Source organism: Zeugodacus cucurbitae, chromosome 4 (assembly GCF_028554725.1).
Source record: "Zeugodacus cucurbitae isolate PBARC_wt_2022May chromosome 4, idZeuCucr1.2, whole genome shotgun sequence".
Lineage (NCBI taxonomy): Eukaryota > Metazoa > Arthropoda > Insecta > Diptera > Tephritidae > Zeugodacus > Zeugodacus cucurbitae.
This window is the reverse complement of record NC_071669.1, coordinates 32897497-32901162: the sequence shown is the minus strand read 5'-3', so window position 1 is coordinate 32901162 and position 3666 is coordinate 32897497. Positions and strand designations below refer to the sequence as shown.

The 3666-nt window shown below is 41.7% G+C and overlaps 1 long non-coding RNA gene across 1 annotated transcript; it reads right to left on the bottom strand.

Annotated features, from left to right (window-relative positions):
- Positions 1 to 2244: 2244 nt before the first annotated feature.
- On the bottom strand, positions 2245 to 3072 carry LOC114805087 (uncharacterized). Its single transcript, XR_003753186.2, has 3 exons — positions 2900 to 3072; positions 2687 to 2807; positions 2245 to 2581 (listed from the first exon to the last, which is right to left on the bottom strand). It is a non-coding gene; the product is annotated as an uncharacterized LOC114805087 (long non-coding RNA).
- Between the last annotated feature and the right edge of the window lie 594 nt (positions 3073 to 3666).

The window sequence follows — 3666 nt, the reverse complement described above, 5'->3', positions numbered from 1 at the left end:
ATTCTTCTCTCTCGGGTCTTTTCCAAGATTTGGCGCATGGTGAATATCTGGTCCATTGTAGATTTTCCAGGTCTAAAGCCACACTGATAAGGTCCAATCAGTTCGTTGACGGTGGGCTTTAGTCTTTCACACAATACGCTCGACAAAACCTTATATGCGATATTGAGGAGACTTATACCACGGTAGTTGGCGCAGATTGTGGGGTCTCCCTTCTTATGGATTGGGCAGAGCACACTAAGATTCCAATCGTCAGGCATGCTTTCTTCCGACCATATTCTACAAAGAAGCTGATGCATGCACCTTATCAGTTCTTCGCCGCCGTATTTGAATAGCTCGGCCGGTAATCCATCGGCCCCCGCCGCTTTGTTGTTCTTCAAGCGGGTAATTGCTATTCGAATTTCTTCATGGTCGGGTAATGGAACATCTATTCCATCGTCATCGATTGGGGAATCGGGTTCGCCATCTCCTGGTGTTGTACTTTCACTGCCATTGAGCAGGTCGGAGAAGTGTTCCCTCCATAATCCCAGTGTGCTCTGGACATCCGTTACCAGATTACCTTCTCGGTCCCTACATGATAATGCTCCGGTCTTGAAACCTTCTGTTAATCGCCTCATCTTTTCATAAAATTTTCGAGCATTACCCATGTCGGCCAGCTTTTCAAGCTTTTCATACTCACGCATTTCGGCCTCTTTCTTTTTACGTCTGCAAATGCGTCTCGCTTCCCTCTTCAGTTCTCGATATCTATCCCACCCCGAACGTGTTGTGGTCGATCGCAACGTTGCGAGGTAGGCAGTCTGTTTTCTCTCCACTGCGGAACGACAATTCTCATCGTACCAACTGGTTTTTTGGCGTTGCCGGAGACCAATTGTTTCGGCTGCAGCGGTATGCAATGAGTTTGAGATGCCGTTCCACAGCTCCCTTATATCGAGATGCTGATGAGTGCTCTCAGAGAGCAGGAGTGCAAGTCGAGTAGAGTATTTCGTGGCTGTCTGTTGCGATTGCAGCTTTTCGACGTCGAACCTTCCTTGTGTTTGTTGACGGGCATTCTTTGCTGCACAGAGGCGGGTGCGTATCTTCGCTGCGACCAGATAATGGTCCGAGTCTATATTTGGTCCTCGGAGCGTACGCACGTCTAAAACACAGGAGACATGTCTTCCGTCTATCACAACGTGATCGATTTGATTGCGCGTGTTTCGATCAGGGGACAGCCACGTTGCTTGATGAATTTTTTTATGCTGGAATCTGGTACTACAGACAACCATATTTCGGGCCCCAGCGAAGTCGATCAGCCTCAGGCCGTTTGGCGATGTTTCGTCATGGAGGCTGAATTTTCCGACTGTTGTGCCAAAGACACCTTCTTTACCCACCCTGGCGTTAAAATCGCCAAGCACGATTTTGACATCGTGGCGGGGGCAGCGCTCATAGGTACGTTCTAGGCGCTCATAGAAGGTATCTTTGATCACTTCGTCCTTCTCTTCCGTCGGGGCGTGGGCGCAAATCAGCGATATGTTGAAGAACCTCGCTTTGATGCGGATTGTGGCAAGACGTTCATCCACCGGGGTGAATGCCAGGACTCGGCGACGTAGTCTCTCTCCCACCACAAATCCAACACCGAATTTGCGCTCCTTTATATGGCCGCTGTAGTAGATGTCACAAGGACCCACCTTCTTCCGTCCTTGTCCCGTCCATCGCACTTCTTGGACGGCGGTGATGTCAGCCTTTAGTTGTATGAGGACATCAACCAGCTGGGCAGAGGCACCTTCCCAATTAAGAGTCCGGACATTCCAGGTGCATGCCCTCAAATCATAGTCCTTTATACGTTTGCCGTGGTCGTCATCAAAAGGGGGGTTTCTCATCCGAGGCCTGTGTTTCTTATTCACTGGTTATTCGTTTTTATGTGGTGGGTCCCAAGCCCTACGCACAACCGCACAAGCGGGCTTCGCCTTCTCACTTTAGCTCGCCTCCAAACGGATGTCTGTTAGCTACCCAGGGGATACTTGGTCTAAAACCGGAAGTCGTGAGCTGCTTGAGTCATATGCAAAAGAATCGTTCCTGGCCACTCCCAAGTGAATGGCAATCAGAAACTTTCCTCACTTGCGTGAACTTCTACATATGACCCCATCCCCCATATTATTTATACATAGAAAAAATTTACATATTTTACATATAAAGTTAGTATTAATTATTAAATTTTTATTACTTAAAATTTCTCAAATTTTTAAGAATTGTTTTTTTTTGTGTTGTTATACAATACAAATTAAATTTCACTACTATTACGATTGTTACAAATATGTGTACATTCATTTGTATATAGATGCTAATTTAACAATATTTCACATTTATATTAATAAATTGAGTGCTATTGCGTACGTTCAAAATTTATAAGTTAACAATCACAATATTGAAAATGATAAATTGTAAGATCAGACTAGTAATGCCTTAATAATCAAATCAGAAGCAAGATGAACAACTTCGGCGCCTCAATGTTGTTTTTAGAGCTCTGTTAATTATCCATTGTGTAGATCCAAGGGCATCATAGGAGACACTGTGTTTAGCACGTCGAAAATAAGTGTTGAAAGTGCTACTCCAAAGTCCGATGTAATTTGTAGTACATCATCCGATGCATGAAAAATATTTAAAGTTCTATATTCGTATTAAAATATCTAACTATATTCGTAGAACAAACCTTGTTATTTGCTTGTTGCGTTGTGCGATTTTACTTTAATTGTGAATTTGAATATGTATTTCTTGTTGTTGCTGCTACATTCAGCTGAAGCTTTAGTTTTTCCTCCGAAGTTTGCAAATATCTGAAAAGGATAATAAAAGGATAAAAGTATATTCTAACAAAAGATTTTATGTTTAGTATATAAATATAAAAGGTTTGATATTATCAACTCACCCATCTGCCTAAAGTGGCATAATCCTTGTTCCGCTTCCCTTTCTAGTTTTGCATGTACGCACCAGATGTACGTTGCAGCTCGCTTTGCCTTCCGAGACCATTTTCTGTTGCTATTTACTCAAAATAAGCTGCAGCATCCAGAGAAAATTAAATAAATGCAAAATAATATCAGTAATAAATTATTAATGCGCACTTACATCAACTCACTTAAAATTTTCTTTGTAGTACGTGTATCTCTCTCTTATACATACAAAAATTAGAGTTAATGAATGTTGCCACTCACCGAGATTGCCATTTAACTACAAAAAGTTACTATTGCGTATGTGTTGGTAAAAGCTGAAAAACTTTGCATGTGTAGTGGTGTATGAGTTAGCTCCGTCTTGTAGGGCGAGTTGACATGTAAAACGGCATAATGTATATAAATCTATTACTCAAATAAAAAATTCAATGGTGCTTTAATATGTAAACTTGTCTTATAGTTTTATTAGCGAAAAAAGTTACAGAACAGAATATAAAAGTTTGTTGAATTTGATTTTGATGTTTCGCACATAACAAATTTCAAAATAGTACAGCCAATAAAGTGTGTTTTCGTGATTGGCATGTTGGCGACAATGACTAGTTGTCATTATTATATATGTATATATTGTAACGGATTTCCAAAATCTGTCGTTAACGCTGAAACTGGCACAATTCTATGGCGCCGCGTTCTGAGGGCACCGTTGGAAAAAGGACGTCCTCCCGATTAAAAAATATATAGGGTTATAGGT